A 22,515-nucleotide genomic window follows, 5' to 3' on the forward strand; every position below is an offset into this window, starting at 1 on the left:
AAAGATAATACGGCAGGGCCTATATCGACAAGCGGGGCTGCTGCCTCTCACGGGAGGCAGGACAGCAACTCAGCGACACCAGTAATTGAAAATTAACATAACGAGGTGGCAGTAAGGTACAAAACCAAGATGTTAAATAAGATACGGCACGAACGCGAGCCACGCACGGCTCACTAGACTCCTTTCCTATTATAGTATTGATCGTCACAATGTCTACGTTTCTACCGTGTCTGTATCTTCATAGTACAGTGTCCTTCAGATATCCGTGGATCTCTGAAACAACAAACGCTGTCAGTGACAGTTACAGCCGTGGTAAACATTACGAAGTAGATTCGCGTTTTGTGACTATGCACTGACGCCAGCTGTTTATGACACATTTAAATTTGCGCCAGATCGGGACTCGAACCCGGATTTCTCGCTTATTGCGAGCAGCCGCCATGACAACTTCGACCATCATCAGTTATTTTGCTCCCTAAATAGCAAAACTCCTTTACTACTTTAAGTGCCTCATTTCCTAATCTAATTCCCTCAGCATCACCCGACTTAATTAGACTACATTCCATTATCCTTGTTTTGCTTTTGTTGATCTTCATCTTATATCCTCCTTTCAAGACACTGTCCATTCCATTCAACTGCTCTTCCAAGTCCTTTGCTGTCTCTGACAGAATTACTACGTCATCGGCGAACCTCAAAGTTTTTATTTCTTCTCCATGAATTTTAATACCTACTCCGAAATTTTCTTTTGTTTCCTTTACTGCTTGCTCAATATACAGATTGAACAACATCGGGGAGAGGCTACAACCCTGTCTTACTCCCTTCCCAACCACTGCTTCCCTTTCATGTCCATCGACTCTTATAACTGCCATCTGGTTTCTGTACAAAGTGTAAATAGCCTTTTGCTCCCTGTATTTTACTCCTGCCACCTTTAGAATTTGAAAGAGAGTATTCCAGTCAACATTGTCAAAAGCTTTCTCTAAGTCTACAAATGCTAGAAACGTAGGTTTGCCTTATCTTAATCTTTCTTCTAAGATAAGTCGTGAGGTCAGTATTGCCTCACGTGTTCCAGTGTTTCTACGGAATCCAAACTGATCTTCCCCGAGGTTGGCTTCTACTAGATTTTCCATTCGTCTGTAAAGAATTCGTGTTAGTATTTTGCAGCTGTGACTTATTAAACTGATAGTTCGGTAATTTTCACATCTGTCAACACCTGCTTTCTTTGGGATTGGAATTATTATATTCTTCTTGAAGTCGGAGGGTATTTCGCCTGTTTCATACATCTTGCTCACCAGATGGTAGAGTTTTGTCAGGACTGGCTCTCCCAAGGCCGTCAGTAGTTCTAATGGAATGTTGTCTACTCCCGGGGCCTTGTTTCGACTCAGGTCTTTCAGTGCTCTGTCAAACTCTTCACGCAGTATCATATCTCCCATTTCATCTTCATCTACATCCTCTTCCATTTCCATAATATTGTGCTCAAGTACATCGCCCTTGTATAGACCCTCTATATACTCCTTCCACCTTTCTGCTTTCCCTTCTTTGCTTAGAACTGGGTTTCCATCTGAGCTCTTGATATTCATACAAGTCGTTCTCTTATCTCCAAAGGTCTCCTTAATTTTCCTGTAGGCAGTATCTATCTTACCCCTAGTGAGATAGGCCTCTACATCCTTACATTTGTCCTCTAGCCATCCCTGCTTAGCCATTTTGCACTTCCTGTCGATCTAATTTTTGAGACGTATGTATTCCTTTTTGCCTGCTTCATTTACTGCATTTTTGTATTTTCTCCTTTCATCAATTAAATTCAATATTTCTTCTGTTACCCAAGGATTTCTACTAGCCCTCGTCTTTTCACCTACTTGATCCTCTGCTGCCTTCGCTACTTCGTCCCTCAAAGCTACCCATTCTTCTTCTACTGTATTTGTTTCCCCCATTCCTGTCAATTGTTCCCTTATGCTCTCCCTGAAACTCTCTACAACCTCTGTTTCTTTCAGTTTATCCAGGTCCCATCTCTTTTTTCTATTATGGTTGACGAAACAAGTGATTCTTCGATTCACGAACAAGTGTCATTTTGTATTCGTACTGTCGACGATTCCTTAATAATCAAGGAAGACTTTATTGGCTTATACGAGACCCCCAACACTGAATCATAAACTCTGTTTAATATTTTAAAAGACGTTTTGCTCGATTTCACAATGGATAACTTAAGAGGTCAGTGCTATGACGGTGCCTCGAATATGAGAAGTAATTTCAAAGGACTATAAAGTTACTTATGGATATACAACCAAAAGCACGTTATGTGGACTGCACTGCTCAACGTTTAGACTTGGCAGTTGTAGACAGTCTCCGCCATCTTTCGTCTATGAAGGATATTATAGCTTTCGCCTAGAACTTAAAAACCACCGTAAGGGAATCCAACAAAAGGATTGGACTTTTCAGAAGCATATGCTGTGAGAGCGCCAACGGCCAAGCTGGTCTACGGCCTCTTTGCCCGACTCGATGGACTATGCGAGCTTCTAGTATCTTGAGAATATTGAAAAACTTTGAAGAACTTCTAGAAACATTTTCTGCAGGGGACAAAACAGAGGCAGGTTACAAAAGTGCAGGCTACATCGAGTCAATGTTACAGTTCCAGACTTATTTCTTTTTTCCTCTTTTTTCGTCTTTATTGCCATGCAGTGATCCCAGTAGAGGATGTCATTGAAAAAATTCAATGCCTTCATCTAAGTGTTGCTGATCTGGAAAAAATATATGAGGACTTGATTTGTATATTGAATGGTAGGAGTGGTAGTTTTGAACACTTTTGGGAATTGTGTTTAAAAGAAAAACCTTGACAAGTTGATGATCCTTCACTTCCTCGGAATCGAAGTAAACCAAAGAAAGCTACCTCACCGTACACTTTCAAAACCCCAAAGCAATGCTATAAAGTTATTTACGTTGAAGTTCGTGAAATCGTGCATTCTTGCATTTCTGAGCGGTTTGCTTCAACTGGACTCACACGGGTCACTGCAGTTGAACAAGAGTGCTTGCTTTTAGTAAACAGAGGTGAAAAAATTGGAAAAATCAACTGGGTTTTTCAAAAATGACCTAGACATTGACAGACTGCGTTTAGACTTGAATATGTTAGCCGATATCGCCAATAAAAAACAACTGGTCTTAGAAAATATGCGTGATGTAAGAAAGTACATTACACAAGAGCCTGCAGTTGGAGAAGTGTTACGTGAACTAGTGAAGTGCATTAAGCTTCTCCAAGTAGTTCCAATCACGACAGCAACAGCAGGGCAGTCATCTGAAATCATATCTCCGATCAGAAATGAGACATACGCGATTGAACATCTTGGATTTTCTTCATGCCCACTGAGATGTTTTGGATGAATATGATATCCGACCAGTCATCAACGACTTCATATTCAGTAATCCAGTGAGACAGTCGACTTTCTAAAGACAGTCTAGCCCTAATAATGGCATTTAGAGGAATATTAAAATCTTTATAAACTAGAGAATTAAATACATACATAATGTGAAATTTTCAGTTTCTAAATATTAGTACTAGTTTAGTACTGTATTACTGTAGTATTGTATTAGTTATTTTGAAATCCTTAAATATTTTTAGGGTGAAGACCCAAATAAAATCCGCTGTTTGCATACTTTTTGACTGTAGGCTCTTAAAGAATCAACTTTGAGATACTGTTTTCATTTAATGAACTCTGAGCCTTATTCAAAATAAGCTTAAATTAGCTATTACACTTACTAATCAAGGTGCTATTACTGTGCAACAACATTTTATGTTTTATAGTTTTAATGATAGTTTAGGAGTTATTTAAATATAATTTCAGTCCTTTCAGAGCTATACATTCACTGCTCTGTTATAGTCTATAAGCATTATTATTACTGTAAATTGAATTAGCTTTTTACGAAAATACCGTGAGTGTTTATGTTTTGTTTCTTTTTTGAAAGCCAAAAAATGTGTCAGGCTTGTCGAGTTTCCCAAAGTGTCGAGTCTCTTGGGTCTCGAAATCGTGTTCTACGTGCCCTCCGGATGCGAATCCATCGAGAATCGCTCTCCAGAACAAATCAGGACTCATCTTTGAAGGGAACATTGGCCCACGGTTCGACCGTCCAGGTGGCATGTTGACGGCTCCACTCTAGAAGGTTCCTTCTGCGAAGACACGCCAGAGGTACACAAACAGCACGTCTCCAACAATAAAGGCCGCTCTGCTGAAGCCTTCTCTACACCGTTAGCCTCAATAGAAAACGCCCAGGGAATGCTGCGAGGTCAAATGCCACTGCAGTAGTAAGGCGGTACCGTCGTGCACCTACAGCCAAATGACGGTCCACTCTTTCTGACGTCACACGTGGTCGTCCGTGTCTTAGTTTCCGGGATACAGTTTCAGTCTCTATAAACTGTCGCCTCACCCGAGAAACAACAGAACGATTCACATTAAGCCGTCGGGTCACATCAGTGTGCGACACTACTGCTTCCATTCCTATTCTTTCTATGGCCCTCCACAACAGAGAGTCTGTAGGCGTCTTCTCTGCGCCGTACTGCACTGTCTGTGACGGTGCACACAGCGACTGTGGATGTGGGACTATCCTGCAAACGCCATCCCGCTTGATAGGTGCCCTGAGGTCATTGCTAGCGTGGTTCTCCGTTGGCGGGAATGCCATCTTCAGTGCAGAACATGTTCGTAACGACATCTGTTGACCGTTTGGATGACTATATCGTGAATTATATACAGGCTGGGGAAATAGTAGCTTGTTGCTTTGATTTTGGACACCATTGTACATCATCATGTTCGTCATTTCAGCACGTCGCTCCATGGATACATCATTCATGGTTACAATGTCTGTGTTTATACGGTGTCTGTACCTTAATAATACAACGTCCTTCATACATGCATGCGTTATTTATGTTGTATCGCCCCCGTCTACCCATGATCAGGCCTTAGGAGGGCGCGAAACAGGAATGTCGATAACGCATGAACACTCTTTGCTGCTTCTGATCACGTACAAATTTCGTAGAATGGTTATGATCGGCCCTTATTGGTTCCACAATGCGTACCAAAGCAAAAACTGCGGTGTCGCTACACTCCGAAGGAGTGAGATGACGATCGTTGTGGTTGCGGCACCGCGATGTCCTCTCAGACAAACGTTGAGTTGTCTAGGTGGTGTCACAAGTGTCGTTCTGTTGTACATCACACTGTAAACAGTGGTTTTTGACCTCGAAATGCGTGTAAATGAGCACCCCAAGAGACGGGCGATTTCATTAACGCCGTTTATGCAACCTCCTGAGGCATTTTCTTGTCGATTCCGAGCGGCGGCGCGTCTCAAACGTTTTCCTGGGACACCCTTCAGAAAACCTCGTGATGTCAACGATGGGCGTCAAGAGAAGGAGTGGGAATTGCATAAGGGGAGAGGGGGGGAGGGTACCTCCCCAAACACCACTGTAGTGTTGGACGGAATTGTGGTGAAATTCGGTGCCAATGTGACGTAATTAAGTCACCTTACACCTCACGTAGACTTCTGAGCTGTGGCATTTACCTTGTTGTCTGAAACGTCGCCGAACCCTTCGATGGAGTCGCGTGGCGTCACGCTCTTGCCATAATCACAGACAGCCAAATTTCACACTTCTGCCCCGCAAAGAGGGAAAATGACGAGATTTCAAAGAAGTGTCCGTTTCATTCTTTTGCGCGTTGTAATACAATCTCGTCTTCGCTGACTCTGTGTGGGCGGTAGATATGGGATTACTCACTTGCCGCTGGTTCATGAGACGTTGTAATCAGGTTTTCGCAAGATAAGAGGCGTCTGTCTTCAAGCATGTGCGAGTTAACGTTTTCAGCACTTCTGTGACTCTCTCACACAGGTCAAACGTACCTGTGATCGTTCGTGCTGCCTTTCTCTGTGTACGTTCAGTAGTTCCCGTTAGTCCTATTTGCTAAGGGACCCATAAACTCGGGCATATGAATGAGTCGCATAAGTCTTTTATAAGCAATCTGCTATGTAGACTCATTGCATATTCCTTGTATCATACTAGTGAGCCGGAGTTTGCCATCCGCTTTACCTACGACTGAGCCCTATGTAATCAATCCTTTTCATATTCCTGCAAATTGTTGCACCCACATACTTGTAAGTGTCTGCTACTTCCAGCTGAGACTCACTGGTGTCACAGTCATAGGAAACTATGTTCTCTTCGTTCTGTCAAATATACAGTTTTACATTTCCACACATCTAAAGTCAGTTGCCAACATTTGTACAAGTTTTAAATGTTGTCAAGATCTCTTGGAGTATTAGTATAGTGGTTTTTCGTACAGAACATCACTGCAGATAATACAAGTCTGGGTTTACTACTGCTGTTGTCTGAAAGATCATTAACATACAACACAAACAGTAACAGCCCCTACGCTCTTCCATGAGGCACGCCTGATGTTAATTCTGCAAAATGGTACAAATGGTTCTGAGCACTATGGGACTTAACATCTGAGGTCATCAGTCCCCTAGAACTTAGAACTACTTAAACCTAACTAACCTAAGGACATCACACACATCCATGCCCGGAGCAGGATTCGAACCTGCGACCGTAGCAGCAGCGCGGTTCCGGTCTGAAGGGCCTAGGACCGCTCGACCACACCGGCCGGCGTTAATCCTGCATCTGGAGATGACTCTCCAAAAACATATACCGCGTGCTAGCAACTGAACTAACTCGCTTCTAATTTTTACGTATTTTGTCCTTGTTATTTCAACAGGAGCATGCCTTTCGTCTACTGAAGTACAAATTTGTCTGAATATACCAAGCACTCATTTGTGTACCTTAAATTAGGCAACAAGCCTTCAGCTTCACTAAACAGTGAAGGTTTGGAAGCACAGACACAATACTTAAATGTTTGTAGAACGCTGTTCTACGCTTCTGTCGTTAATATAAAAAGATACCAATCAGAAAATGTCCCCTCATATTCAGTCACAAGGAACTGACTTAGAGACACTGTAACACGATCACAGCAGAGAGGGGAAGGTTCGAACCATCGTCTGACACGATATATACACAAGGATTCACAATGATGCTACGCGTGATTAACAGAGGAAAGTTTGGTGCTTCCGCCCGCTACTTCTCGTAACTGAATTGTGGTCAGCTTGCTTACATCAACATAGACGATTCCCCAGTTAGTTTCTTCTCCGTCCATCACGTGCTCTAACCCTTGTGCAGTAAAGTGACAAGTATATGCTAAGAATAATAAGAATCGTAAAATGTTAGCATGCCAGCTAATTTTGTTTTATTTCACTAATCTGAAAAATTAGTAAAAATATTTCTGGAGCCAGTTTATCGTTGATATTCATTATAAGATTCCTGGTCATTAATCATTAGTTTCCGAGCACCGAAAAGTCACAAGATTATTTCACATTACCTTAGAACCAACATGACATCGCACAGATATGTTTTCCGAGACAAATTTAACAATTAATTTCGTCTTTATGTGGAGTTGCACTTCACACACTAGTTCCCGTGTTGACACCTAAAAACCAATTTTAGACTGCCTTGTGTTAACACACCATCGCACAAGTACGTCACCCGAGGCAGTTTTTCAACAAACTATACCGTCTTTCCATGAGATCAGACTTTATACACGGATTCACAAAGTGCGTCAAATATGGAAGCGTCATTTAGGAAAAAAATTATCAGCGTCCTGCCCAAAAGACAGGTAAAGGCTACATCGAATTCGATGGGTAGCCATCTAGAAGACAGCAATGAATCGGAACATTTGCAACCACCCAGATGCTTACTGACACACAAAAATAATATGTAAACAAGTCAATTATATAGCAACACCCAATGTAAATTCACTACTTAAGACCGAAAAACACAAGAATTTCACAGATGAATTAAAAAAACAAAAAAAATTTTAATATCAAGGCTCCAAGATATGAGAAACATGATATAGGACCGATTCGAATCACAAGGGTATATAATTTATAATGGGGAACCAGGACACAGGGTTACGAAGCAGTGTCCCTAATTTGGAACAGGATTTATAGTGAACGTAAAAGCAAGCAATATCTCCAATAATTATAAGTCTGCCTTTTATAACAATGAATATAACCAACTCAATTATTATTGATACTCCCTAACAAATGAAAAAAAATTGTAACAAAAGAGAAGCAAGACGTATATAAATTTTCACGAACAAACTGTAACCTGGAAACATTCAGACTAGAGGAAGGGAAAGTGGAGCTAGACCATGACTGTACAGACAAAAATATTGGTAAGGAAATATACACTGTTGAAGTACTGAAGAAGCAGGCACAGGCTCAGATCACCACTTACTTGAAATTAACATCAAATTCCCTCCATTAAAGAAGAAAAATGAAGAATCTAGTAAAACAAGGAGGAAGTATGACTCATATCATGTAATTAAAAATGACAAATATCAACAAATAACACAAACAAGTAACAGATGATAAAGAAGAACTGGTACCCAGTCTCAAGAAACAAGCCGAGAATATAGCTTCCTTGAACGCACGAAGAAAACATTCATGGTGGACTACTTGGACACTAAGCATGAGTAAAGTTTCAAAAATACGAAACAGAAAAAATGAAAAGAAAAAGTTCACACAAAACATTAGGAGAATTAAAGAATTTTTGGAAAAACTAAAAAAGTATGAGTCCCCAACGCTAATACTGAAAGATGAAGATTGAAGAGTGGCACACAGTAATAAAAGAAATGCTGAAATCATGGGAAGAGCATTTTATAAACTTTTGAATTGCGAAGAACGCAAGCAACTCTTAGAAATCGAAGTAAATACCCGAATGAAAACAGGATCTAACAAATTAGACCCCACAACTCTCCCATAAGTAGAAATAGTCCTGGAAGGACAAAAAAATTACACTACTGGCCATTAAAATTGCTACACCATGAAGAAATGCAGATGATAAACGGGTATTCATTGGACAAATATATTATACTAGAGCTGACATGTGATTACATTTTCACGCAATTTCGGTGAATAGATCCTGAGAAATCGGTACCCAGAACAACCCACTCTAGCCGTAATAACGGCCTTGATACGCCTGGGCATTGTCAAACACGAGCTTGGATGACGTGTACAGGTACAGCTGCCCATGCAGCTTCAACACGATACCACAGTTCATCAAGAGTAGTCACTGGCGTATTGTGGCGAGCCAGTTGCTCGGCCACCATTGACCAGACGTTTTCAATTGACGAGAGATCTGGAGAACGTGCTGGCCAGGGCAGCAGTTGAACATTTTCTGTATCCAGAAAGGCCCGTACAGGACCGGCAACATGCGGTCGTGCATTATTCAGAAGAAATGTAGGGTTTCGCAGGGATCGAATGAAGGGTAGAGCCACGGGTCGTAACACATCTTAAATGTAACGTCCACTGTTCAAAGTGCCGTCAACGCGAACAAGAGGTGGCCGAGACGTGTAATCAATAGCACCCCATACCATCAAGCCGGGTGATAACGCCAGTTTGGCGATGACGAATACACGCTTCCAATGTGCGTTCACCGCATTGTCACCAAACACGGATGCGCCCATCATGATGCTGTAAACAGAACCTGGATTCATCCGAAAAAATGACGTTTTGTCATTTGTGCATCCAGGTTCGTCGTTGAGTACACCAGCGCAGGCGCTCCTGTCTGTGATGCAGCGCCAAGGATAACCGCAGGCATGGTCTCCGAGCTGATAGTCCATGCTGCTGCAAACGTCGTCGAACTGTTCGTGCAGATGGTTGTTGTCTTGAAAACGTCCCCATCTGTTGACTCAGAGATAGAGACGTGGCTGCACGATCCGTTACAGCCATGCGGATAAGATGCCTGTCATCTCGATTGCTAGTAATACGAGGCCGTTGGGATCCGGCACGGCGTTCCGCATTACCCTTCTGAACCCATCGATTCCATATTCTGCTAACAGTCATTGGACCTCGACCAACACGAGCCGTCCGGAGTGGCCGAGCGGTTCTAGGCGCTACAGTCTGGAACCGCGCGACCGCTACGGTCGCAGGTTCGAATCCTGCCGCGGGCGTGGATGTGTGTGATGTCCTTAGGTTAGTTAGGTTTAAGTAGTTCGGAGTCTAGGGGACTGATGACCTCAGAAGTTAAGTCCCATAGTGCTCAGAGCAATTTGAACCATTTGAACCAACACGACCAGCAATGTAGCTGTGAGTACCGGGCGTGAGTCGTGCTTCGGTAGCTCAGTTGGTAGAGCACTTGCCCGCGAAAGGCAAAGGTCCCGAGTTCGAGTCTCGGTCGGGCACACAGTTTTAATCTGCCAGGAAGTTTCATATCAGCGCACACTCCGCTGCAGAGTGAAAATCTCATTCTGGAAACATCCCCCAGGCTGTGGCTAAGCCATGTCTCCGCAATATCCTTTCTTTCAGGAGTGCTAGTTCTGCAAGGTTCGCAGGAGAGCTTCTGCAAAGTTTGGAAGGTAGGAGACGAGGTACTGGCAGAAGTAAAGCTGTGAGTACCGGGCGTGAGTCGTGCTTCGGTAGCTCAGTTGGTAGAGCACTTGCCCGCGAAAGGCAAAGGTCCCGAGTTCGAGTCTCGGTCGGGCACACAGTTTTAATCTGCCAGGAAGTTTCATATCAGCGCACACTCCGCTGCAGAGTGAAAATCTCATTCAGGTATTGTGCTAACTGACCCACCACATCCAAAGAAAATTACAATGGAATGACAAGAAATCAAAATTGTTGATACATTTAAATATTTAGATGAAATCGTAATTTACTATCTAAATGAGAAGCATGTCTGTAGCTCGTAGTCTTGCGGTAGCGTTCTCGCTTCCCGCGCACGTGGTCCCGGGTTCGATTCCCGGCGGGGTCAGGGATTTTTCCTACCGCGAGATGACTGGGTGTTCTTGCGTCGTCTTCATCATCATCATCATTCATCCACATTACGGTCGGAGGAAGGCAATGGCAAACCACGTCCACTAGAACCTTGCCTAGTGCAGCAGTGCGAGTCTCCCGCATCGTCCCCTACGCTCCTCGGAGTATGGGACATCATCATCATCATCATCATCATCATCATCATCAGAAGCATCACGGCAAAACAGAATACAAAATTGAACAAAGCAAATTACGTTACCAAAAGCGTATACATAAAAAAAGGCTATCCATACGCGCAAAATTAAAAGATTACAATACAATTACACAACCAGAAATAACTTACGCAGCTGAAAACATCTGCAAAGCAACTAATACGGCAGAAACTGACAAAATAATAATGACAGAAAGAGGAATAATTAGGACATACATAAAAAACAATATCAAGCAAATGGGCATTGAAGAATAGTTTCAAATGAAACAGTGTACAAGAAAATAGAACCAGTAATGAGCACGATCAGTAAGCAACGTATCTCATTCCTTGGACATCTGATGGGAACATCAGAAGACAGAATTAGTAAGGGAATAATAGAAAAATTGTGGAATAGTAAGAGCAACATTAAATGGATCACAGAAATTAACGAAGATATAAGAGTATTCTAAATTCCAATAGATGACTTAAAAAACAAAACAGAGAAAACCAGATTGCTGCAAGACACACAAAACAAGCCACAAGCGCAGATCAGTGGGACGGCTATAGGAAGAGTGATCTCGGACGAAGCAAGAAAGAAAATATCTGAAAGAATGGAGGAGTATGGGGCAGACGGAGGAGCAAAACACCCTTCTGTTGTTATAAATTATAATAATCGCTGTATAGCCACTGCACTATTGAATTATCTTATTGAACTGTTATCTGCCCGCTTAGCTGAGTGGTAACGTGCTCGCCTCCCATGCAAGCGGAGCCAGGCTCGATTCCCGGCCGGGCTGGAGATTTTCTTCGCTCGGGGACTGGGTGTTGTCTTGTCCTCATCATCACCTCATCCCCATCACTGGCGCGCAAGTCGCCCAGTGTGGCGTCCACTGAAATAACACTTGCAGTTGACAGCCGATCTTCCCCGAATAGGGGCCCCACGGCCAGCGATTCCATACGATCACAAAATTTTTTTGTTTATTTATACACACAATCACATGTTCATGACACAGTCATAACCAGTTTCGGCAATACAATGACCATCTTCAGATGCTACAGGCGGCATACACTGAACGCGTGAATCTGTGTTCAGTGTATGCCGCCTTTAGCATCTGAAGATGGTCATTGTATGGCCGAAATCGGTTATGCATGTGTCATGAACATGTGATTGTGTCTATAAATAAACAAAAAAATTTTACAAAAGAATAAATCACGCACTCCATAGCCAAAATGCCGTTTCTTCCAAAGCCATACGATCATTTCATTTTTTCCATTGAATTATTATTGAACTGTATGGTATTATTGAATAACAACCTGTATAAACCTTTGTGTAACTGACTAGAGTGGTTGAATGAAGCCCATAAAACGCAAATAAATAAATAAATTTCCTCCTGGAAAACCGATCAGAGATCACTAGTTCGATGTCTTAGCAGTCTGGCGCCGGCTCTCATAGAGCGCACTTGTCAGTGGTCCATCCTTTCCATCAATAAGCACTGACACTAACTAAAATTTGTAATTATCGCAACAGTCTGGATGATTGACTGACCTCGCCTTATAACACTAACCAGAACGGCCTTGCTGTGCTGGTACTGCGAGCGGCTAAAAGCAAGGGGAAACTACAGCCGTAATTTTCCCGGGTACATGCAGCTTTACTGTACGGTTAAATGATGATGGCGTCCTCTTGGTAAAATATTCAGGAGGTAAAATAGTCCCCCATTCGGACCTTCAGGCGGGGACTACTCAGGAGGACGTCGTTATCAGGAGAAAGAAAACTGGCGTTCTACGTTTCGGACCGTGGAATGTCAGATCCCTTAATCGGGCAGGTAGGTTTGAAAATTTAAAAAGGTAAATGGATAGGTTAAAGTTAGATATAGTGGGAATTAGTGAAGTTCAGTGGCAGGAGGAACAAATCTTTTGATCAGGTGAATACAGGGTTCTAAATACACAATCAAATAGGGGTAAAGCAGGAGTAGGTTTAATAATGAATAAAAAAATAGGAGTACAGGTAAGCTACTACAAACAACATAGTGAACGCATTATTGTGGCCAAGATAGACACAAAGCCCACGCCTACTACAGTAATACAACTTTATATGCCATCTAGCTCTGCAGATGATGAAGAAATTGAAGAAATGCATGATGAGATAAAAGAAATTATTCAGTTAGTGAAGGGTGACCAAAATTTAATAGGGGCATGGGTGATTGGAATTCGAGAGTAGGAAAAGGGAGAGAAGGAAACGTAGTAGGTCAATATGGATTGGGGGCTAAGAAATGCAAGAGGAAGCCGCCTGGTAGAATTTTGCACAAAGCATAACTTAATCACAGCTAACACTTGGTTCAAGAATCATAAAAGAAGGTTGTATACATGGAAGAACCCTGGAGATACTAAAAGGTTTCAGATAGATTATATAATGGTCAGACAGAGATTTAGGAACCAGATTTTAAATTGTAAGACATTTCCAGGGGCAGATGTGGACTCTGACCACAATCTATTGGTTATGAACTGTAGATTAAAACTGAAGAAACTGCAAAAAGGTGGGAATTTAAGGAGATGGGACCTGGATAAACTGAAAGAACCAGAGGTTGTACAGAGTTTCAGGGAGAGCATAAGGGCACAATTGACAGGATTGGGGGAAACAAATACAGTAGAAGAAGAATGGGTAGCTTTGAGGAATGAAATAGTGAAGGCAGGAGAGGATCAGGTAGGTAAAAAGTCGAGGGCTAGTAGAAATACTTGGGTAACAGAAGAGATACTGAATTTAATTGATGAAAGGAGAAAATACAAAAACGCAGTAAATGAAGCAGACAAAAAGGAATACAAACGCCTCAAAAATGAGATCGACAGGAAGTGCAAAATGGCTAAGCAAGGACGGCTACAGGACAAATGTAAGGATGTAGAGGCATATCTCACTAGGGGTAAGATAGATACCGCCTACAGGAAAATCAAAGAGACCTTTAAAGAAAAGAGGGCCACTTGTATGAATATAAAGAGCTCAGATGGAGACCCAGTTCTAAGCAAAGAAGGGAAAGCAGAAAGGTGGAAGGAGTATATAGAGGGTCTATACAAGGGCGATGTACTTGAGGACAATATTATGGAAATGGAAGAGGATGTAGATGAAGATGAAATGGGAGATAGGATACTGCATGAACAGTTTGACAGAGCACTGAAACCCCTAAGTCGAAACAATGCCCCGGGAGTAGACAACATTCCATTAGAACTACTGACGGCCTTGGGAGAGCCAGTCCTGACAAAACTCTACTATCTGGTGAGCAAGATGTATGAGACAGACGAAATTCCCTCAGACTTCAAGAAGAATATAATAATTCCAATCCCAAAGAAAGCAGGTGTTGACAGATGTGAAAATTACCGAACTATCAGTTTAAAAAGTGAAAGCTGCAAAATACTAACGCGAATTCTTTACAGACGAATGGAAAAACTGGTAGAAGCCGACCTCGGGGAAGATCAGTTTGGATTCCGTAGAAATGTTTGAACACATGAGGCAATACTGATCCTACGACTTATCTTAGAAGAAAGATTAAGGAAAGGCAAACCTACGTTTCTAGCATTTGTAGACTTAGAGAAAGCTTTTGACAATGTCGACTGGAATACTCTCTTCCAAATTCTGAAGGTGGCAGGGAGCGAAAGGCTATTTACAATTTGTACAGAAAGCAGATTGTAGTTATAAGAGTCGAGGGACATGAAAGGGAAGCAGCGGTTGGGAAGGGAGTGAGACAGGGTTGTAGCCTCTCCCCAATGCTATTCAATGTGTATATTGAGCAAGCAGTAAAGGAAACAAAAGAAAAGTTCGGAGTAGGTATTAACATCTATGGAGAAGAAATAAAAACTTTGAGGTTCGCCGATGACATTGTAATTCTGTCAGAGACAGCAGAAGACTTGGAAGAGCAGTTGAACGGAATGGATAGTGTCTTGAAAGGAGGGTACAAGATGAACATCAACAAAAGCAAAACGAGGATAATGGAATGTAGTCAAATTAAGTCGGGTGTTGCTGAGGGAATTAGATTAGGAAATGAGACACTTAAAGTAGTAAAGGAGTTTTGCTATTTGGGGGGAAAAATAACTGATGATGGTCGAAGTAGAGAGGATGTAAAATGTAGACTGGCAATGGCAAGGAAAGCGTTTCTGAAGAAGAGAAATTTGTTAACATCGAGTATAGATTAAACTGTCAGGAAGTCGTTTCTGAAAGTATTTGTATTGAGTGTAGCCATTTATGGAAGTGAAACATGGACGATAAATAGTTTGGACAAAAAGAGAATAGAAGCTTTTGATGTGGTGCTACAGAAGAATGCTGAAGATTAGGTGGGTAGATCATGTAACTAATGAGGAGGTACTGAATAGAATTGGGGAGGAGTTGGTGGCATAACTTGACTAGAAGAAGGAATTGGTTGGTAGGACACGTTCTGAGGCATCAAGGGATCACCAATTTAGTATTGGAGGGCAGCGTGGAGGGTAAAAATCGTAGAGGGAGACCAAGAAATGAATACACTAAGCAGATTCAGAAGGATGTAGGCTGCAGTAGGTATTGGGAGATGAAGAAGCTTGCACAGGATAGAGTAGCATGGAGAGCTGCATCAAACCAGTCTCAGGACTGAAGACAACAACTAAAACAACAACATCACTTCCTGATGAATTGAGTGGTATTTAAGTTATTAGTAACAAGTTTTGAGTACAAGTAACGGCATCAACACGGTTGGAGCTGTACTACAACAATTAAACAGTAAATATAAATAAGAAACAATTCCCTTCTTGGTGCCCATCGTGGCAGGCGATTCGTCCACTGTCTCTCTCTCTCTCTCTGCTCCAGTAAGGTACGGCTCTTGCTCACCCGACTTTTCTCACGCTACGTGACCATCTGGCGCGTCGAGATAAGCCTGGCTTGTGATCCTGCTTGCTTGCTAGCCTCCAGTAACAAAATCTCCCTGTACTGTGCAGTAAAACATAGCAACAAAAATGTAACAAACGAGGGTAGTGAAGTTGCATAAACACCACAACATCTGAAAACACAAAATTTCTGCCACCGAGTGTAATCATTGTTAATTTTTCACGACTGGCGACTTTCGCCTGTGATGCTATTCTCAAATGGTAGCAGCTATGCAGCCTGGAAAGGAACGTAGTTAAAACAAAAATTTCAAAATTACGAGAAATAGCTGGTTGCCAGAACTTGCTTGTCGGACATGAGGACAAGCCACCAAACTAAGCAACTCCCAGCACACAGAAGGCAAACATAAAACTCAAAGACAAACAGCCAGTCGTCAAACTGGTGTTAAAACAGTTTACAAGCGCTAGTAGAAACGAAGACACTGCCCAGTTGACTCAGATCACAATTTAGTAGAGACGAAGGGTAGGTCTAATGACTGGTTCAAATGGCTCTGAGCACTATGGGATTCAACATCTGAGGTCATCAGTCCCCTAGAACTTGGAACTACTTAAACCTAACTAACCTAAGGACATCACACACATCCATGCCCGAGGCAGGATTCGAACCTGCGATCATAGCAGTCGCGCGGTTCCGGATTGAAGCGCCTAGAACCGCTCAGCCACAGCGGCCGGCTAAGGGAAACATCAGCAAGAATCAAACTGAGAAACTGTGTGATTTTGAAGTATCGACAAACAACGATGTTCCTTGGAAGTTCTCTGAGGCTGTAGATACTCCAGTAACGAATACCACAGAAGGCAGTACAATTGAATCACAGACCGTAGTCGAAGAAAATAGCCACAAGGGAGGTAACTCCGAAAGAAACCTTGGGAAAAAACACCTTCGAATGGTCGACTAAAAAAAGGCTTAAAAGCAAAGGCGTCAACAGTAAGGCCGCAGACGGAATACCACCGTTAAACGCAGAGGAGACAGCGGATGGGTAGAAAGAGTAAATTAAAAGGCTCTAAGATACGGAGGAAATATACGCTGACGTGAAGAAATGGCAGACGATTTGGAATACCTAGCAGATACAGTCAGAGTATGACAGAGCTCTGGAAGACCTGCGATCAAATAACACAGAAGGTGCCATTTCACAGTTGCTCACCGCGCTCTTCGGACGGTGGACCGAGGAATGTCCAGCTGTCGTGACACAGCTCGTACACTGCTCGAAGACTGCACAGTGCATCCAGCATTCTCAGCCGTGCCAACAACTTCTTCAACAATTTCTGGCACAATGGCCAGCGGGCCTCTCCCACGAGCAGTCCCCAAATCACCGGTTAATTCGAATTTCCGGATCCCGCCCTTCAACCCTGGTGCGGAAAGAGGACCTCTACACATTCGTTTGATGCGTCGACACTGGCGAGGAGTAACAGAACTGTTGCTGTTGATTCAGTAAAGCAGCTTCACGAGTGAAGCCGTGCTCATCTTCTACAGACCCACATGACAATCTGCAACTATGATGCACAGTAATTTAACCTTACGTCGCCGTGCCAGTATCGGCACCTAATGGCAAGCCCTGACAATTACTCTACTAACAATGCAAATTCTCTTGCGCACAGTCTCAGTATCATTCCTAAAAAATTGGGTAACAACTTGGTAAAATCATTTTCCGTCTACGCAGGCTCGAGTAGCTAAATTATAATTATAACCATCCTGTAATCTCCTAACCGCGTACAGATAGCACTCAAAATTTGTGGTTTGCGAATTTTGATAGATGTGAAAATACTTGTAAGATTTAAAACCTATGCAACAGATAATAGTAAGGGGGTCAACGTTGCATGCATCAATTAGTAATTAGCGCAGTACTAAGAAGGCGAACCATTCATACATCAGTTACGTACAGCATTCATACCACGTTTTTTGTTTTAAATTAATCGGGTATTTTCATATCTATTAAAAATTCAGAAGTTATTTTACACTTCTCAGTCTATTATAAAAACGTCGTACCTTAAAATTCATTTTCATTTAAATACTTATTTTCTTCTTTTTAGTCATGTGTATGTAAATTTTTCTTATTTTCTTCTTTTTAGTCATGTGTATGTAAATTTTTCTAACGATTTTAAACACTTTTATGAGACTGCAACAGAGACAGGTGGTAAATTCCGGGTTTATTTCAGTTTTTCATCTAACTCAACCAATACATAGCTTCCTCCCAAGTGTATGTTGAGATATGATAGTGAGGGTACAAATTAGGGAGATTACAGCTCGAGTGGATTTCTTCCTTAACATAGTACCTTGCACCACAGTTGAGACGAGAAAACGATTTAATATTTGTTTGCATCCAGTTCGGAGCTATGTTAAAATTTCAAGCCTATAGCTAATCAGAAAAAAATGTTCGAATGTCTGTGAATTCCTAAGAGACGAAACTGCTGACGTCATCGGTCCCTAGACTTACACACTACTTAAACTATCTTATGCTAAGAACAACACACACACATACACACACCCATGCCCGAGGGAGGACTCGAACCTCCGGCGGGATGGGACGCGCAATGCGCAATCCGTGACATGACTACTCAAACCGAGCGGCCACTCCGCGTGGCGGCTCATCAGAAAGGTAGTTTACAATCAGTTGCATAACTTGAACCGAAAATACAGACAATAAAATGGCGTAATAATAAACGTGGTAAAGTCACGCATAGCTTTTGTGATGATATCGACCTCGCTCTATACGTCGTTATTCTGGTTTTCGTTCTTGGCATTCCTCCTGTCTTCCGCTCGCGACGACCTTGGATTTGTTTATGGATTTCGCATTCGTATCAGGCACGGACACAACAGTGGCGACGAGTTCTTAACCTGCCGTGTTTATTGTAATGGGTTCGCACGTAGTGCTTATGTTTGAACTCCAAGTTTCTGGAGCTTTGGCGGCAACAACTGCCATTGCAGCAGCAGCAGAAGCATCACAACAGCATCAGCTGTTACGGTACAGCTACAACAGCAACAGTCTGTGGGCCAAGAGGAACACCAGCAACAACAACACGCCGCTCTCCTGTAGCTTGTCTCTCCATCAGAAAGAATAACGTCAGTCGGTGCCAGCTTCGAGTCCTCAGAGACCTGGCAAGTCTATCTCCGAAGTTTCGAACTGCATTGTTGTGCTTATAGCATTTCTGGGGAGCTGCTAAGTGATTTACTCTTGTGCTCTCTTGGTCGCTTACTCGAAGCGGTGCAAAAACTACAACCACTCTCTCTGACCACAGTGAATTTTCTTCCAATCATTTCTGTACTCTTGAAATCAGACAATCTTGGTTGCAAATTGATTTTATCTGTTTATTTGCAATGACGCGTTTCGCCCTAGTGGAGCTCCTTCAGATTTATCCCAGAGATGTAAAATAGCATTTTGATGCATAGGTACATTAGAAATTGGGGGGGGGGGGGGGGGTAGTATGAGGAAAAGTTCCAGGTTTTGTAGCAGTCTCTACAGCTAATAATAACTATGAAATTACGTACGAAGTAATGTCATTTAATGCCAGCATATAGGACTACGATAAAAATAACAAGGAATCATCGTCCTATCGTCATAAAGCAAATGAAAGCATAAGGGGCCTGAAACCGGGAATAAAATGCCAAGTATAAATACAATATCTGCTGGCAAACCAAGAAAAATATTTAAAACAGCTTACATAATACGGAGTCAACCGCGTTCCGGTGTACACACTATGGAGCGTTGCGTGCAGCGGACGATATGTAAATATAGTGCGGTCGAGAAGACAAGATATGTCAGACCTCGCAGCCAGCCACAGGAACAGAGAGCCCGAAAGACAAGGTCATACAATCGCAGTGACAGACATGAAGGGAAGATGGCGTTGGTTAACCAACGTACTTAAGAAAAGTGATTGCACAGCTGTACTGCATATGTGAAAAAGAATAAAGAAGGTAAACAGTAAAATTGTGAAAATTAAATCAGTGTAAAGTATGGTGATACTGACCTTGTCTTTATGTCTTTATGTTTGTGTTGCTGGCTGCGAGGTCTGACGTATCTTGTGTTCTCGACTGTACTATATCTAGAATACGTCCGCTGTACACAGATTGCGTGCTGTGTACGCAGGAACAGGGTTGGCTCTGTATTGTATATTTTCTTGGTTTTCCATAGTTTTTCTTTCCAGTTCATATTGTACTTACTCTTGGTAATTTATTCCCGGCTTCAAGTCCCTTATGCTTTTATTTGCCTTATGAGGATAGGACGATGTTTCCCTGTAATTTTTATCGTAAGGCCATATGCTGGCATTAAAGGATGGATGTCTGCTCACCACATTACTTCTTAAATCAGTTCACAGTTATTGTTGGTTGTAAATTCGGCTACAAAACCTGAAACATTGCCTCACCCTATCCCCAACTTGCAGTTCTTAATGTGCCTATGCCTCACAAAGTTACTCGTATTTCACCCTTCTCGATTAATCTGAAGATGCCCCACAAGGGCAAAACGCCTCATTGCCAACAAATAGACAAAAAGAATTTGCAACCAAGACCGTCCTGTACCAGGCGCCCAGCATGAAACGACACCAATTTCATATCTGTACCCTGTTAACAAAACATTACTGTGAACAGACGCACCATGTTGCAGCTAGGCTCCAGTTTAATCAGCGTAATAAATAACTGGACAGTCGTACTCTGCACGGCTTATTGACTCGCAGAGTGTGAGACGTATTAGTGAACCCTGCTAGTGTCAGGGATACCACGGCAAAAGCTTTCCCAAAGTCTGACCCTAGCCTTGGTGAAATGCTTGAAATTTCTAAGTCTTTCGAGGTTGCTTCGGCAGCCCAGCACGCTCTTACAAATGAACTTCAAGTTTACCAACATTTTAGTCGCCGTCGCAAACAGCAGTCCACAGTTGTTCCGATTCATCCTCCTCTAATTCCGCCCGAGATCACGGTTGTTCAGATCGCCGGCACCTCGCGACAGTCTTAGTATGTCGATTATTATGCCCGTCTCAGTGTTGGATGACCATTTCTTAATGTTAATCAAGTGGGTGAAAAACGCTGCTCTCGGTCGGCACTGAGACGTACATCGACCACGTTGAAGAAACTTCAGTTTTGTGCAGATGGCGGTTGCGGAAGTAACAGACGCCGATGCCAGCATCGTACGGCAGACTGCTGGTTCCACGGCAAGTGCAGTGAGCTGACCACTGTGCGCCAATGAGCAGCCCGCCGACCATGTGCTCTGCTGCAGCGTGGCAGTAGCGCTGTGGCACACTGTTCGCCCAATCCGTGGAATTCCAGCTGGGCACTAGTTCAACGGGGACATGAAGCGCGGGCTCGGTTCGCCTCTGCTCTGACCAGTCTGACACCACTCTTGTCTTACTGGCAAAGGGGCATTTCTCTCCTCTGAGAACTCACTGGCAGCTAAGTACAAACAAGTATTAGGCCCCTAAGTTTCTTAGTGTTGCACATGCCTGGTGCTACTAACATTTTTGGCTCATAAACCTTTACCACTTTTGGGTTCACAGTAGAGGACCAAGTTAATTCATGCCAACCACACTGACAACCTCTGCACGTCATATACTAAGATTTTTGAACCGATGCATGGGTGTGTACGTAATTTTACACCTCACATTTCTCTGAAACCTTATGCAGTGGATAAATTTTCCGAGCTCGTCCATTTCCGAATGCAGTTTGTGATGATGCTCAGGCAGAACTCGCACGGCTTCAGGACAAAGGCGTTATCCGCATTTCCATCAGACGATAGGCAGTGCCTATGATGATCAACAGCAAACTGAATGGGCTCTTGCGTATCTATGGTGGATTTAAGCCCACTCTTAACACTTATAAGGGGAAGGCCTCAGATACGGCCAACCGATTCGGCTCAGATTTGGTAGGTCGCTTGTGTACAACCTAAAACGAAGGAATCTAAGATATTTTGGGTCAATACCCCCACGTTTTTGAGAAAATCACCCCTAAAGGTTATGACGAGCGATCGACTCAAAGTTGGCGGGATCGATAGATAATTCTAAATAGAGCATTTTTCATCACCAGATATGGGGCCCGAAGACGCATACTTTTCCAGAAATCGAGGCAAGAAACTTTTAAAACTGCCGCTTCTGTACCCACATGGTCAACGCTTTTCGCCGAAAACACCGATAGCGCAAAGGCCAAGGTAACTGGCTGCGAATCTCGAAGAAACGTAGTGGATGTTATTCTTTTGGTTTGTATTTTTCCATATCTCAGTTGATACGGATAGGAGGGTTAATAAGGTAAGTAAATCAACAAGGAATGATAATAAGGTAGGCAAATAAATTTCTCAAACCTCTTGGAATAGTAAACAACTAAAATGTTACTCCAGGTCACTTTACAATGGCTCTTCCAGTCACTGTTACGTGTCCACACTTTTCTTCGAACAACTAGATAGATGGTACCTGTCATATAAACATTCGAAACAAATGTACTCACGGCACCAAGAGCATCTAATGAATGCAATCTTTCGACAGCTACACTGTTCCTTCCCTATGATATGACGAAGAGAAAACCGGGACAACATAACTCTCCCCGCGTGCATTCTATCCCGTGCCTCGCTGTAAACAAGCGTCGCACGGTTGGCTATCTGTGATCCCTCGTCAGGAAGTCGCAGCACTCTT

This window comes from Schistocerca americana, chromosome 1 (assembly GCF_021461395.2).
Source record: "Schistocerca americana isolate TAMUIC-IGC-003095 chromosome 1, iqSchAmer2.1, whole genome shotgun sequence".
Classification (NCBI taxonomy): domain Eukaryota; kingdom Metazoa; phylum Arthropoda; class Insecta; order Orthoptera; family Acrididae; genus Schistocerca; species Schistocerca americana.